The following is a 777-nucleotide window of genomic DNA, read 5'->3' on the forward strand; positions in this document are numbered from 1 at the left end:
AGTCTTTCCCCATTGAATGCCCTTTTCACCCGGGAAAGTGCCTGAAAATCTCAAATTTTAAATCGCATATTTTGTTGAAGTAGGCCAATTTCCTCTAAAAATTGCACATTTTAGGGAGTTTTGATCAATTCCAACGAAATTAGAATTTAAAAACAAACATTTTTCGCGCGCTTCGCGCGCATTTTTTTTTGTTAAAGCTTGTGCTTGCTCACCTTTGCCTTCTAAGTTATAACACATAGTCCCCAACTCAAGAAAGAAAATTTAAGATAGATCGTTTAACCTATTATAAAAGGGCCTCAATGTGTAATGATGTTGAAAGAATATGTTTGTAATAAATAAACCCATAAGGAAAATACTTATATTCAGTTTTAAAAAAAACGAGTGTGGCCATATATATAACATAAGAGCATTTCTTGTTGAGGTAGGCCAATTTCCTCTAAAAATTGCACAATTAGGGAGTTTTGATCAATTCCGACGAAATTAGAATTAAAAGCACAAAAAAAATTTTCGCGCGCTTCGCGCGCATTTGTTAGGGTTGCAGCTTGTGCTTGCCCTCCTTTGACTTCTAAGTTATTTAAAAACATAATAGTCCCAAAACTTGAGAAAGAAAATTTAAGATAGATCGTTTTACCTAAAAGAAGGGCCTCGGTGAAAGAATAGGCCTATGAATTGTAATAAATAAAACCACGATGAAAATGTTTATATTTAGTTCTAAACACACGCGTGTGCCCTATATTAATATTAAAATAAGCCATGCCGTATTGTTTTCTATATGGG

Source organism: Anneissia japonica, unplaced genomic scaffold (assembly GCF_011630105.1).
Source record: "Anneissia japonica isolate Jap-2015-1 unplaced genomic scaffold, ASM1163010v1 scaffold287589_len272378_cov178, whole genome shotgun sequence".
Lineage (NCBI taxonomy): Eukaryota > Metazoa > Echinodermata > Crinoidea > Comatulida > Comatulidae > Anneissia > Anneissia japonica.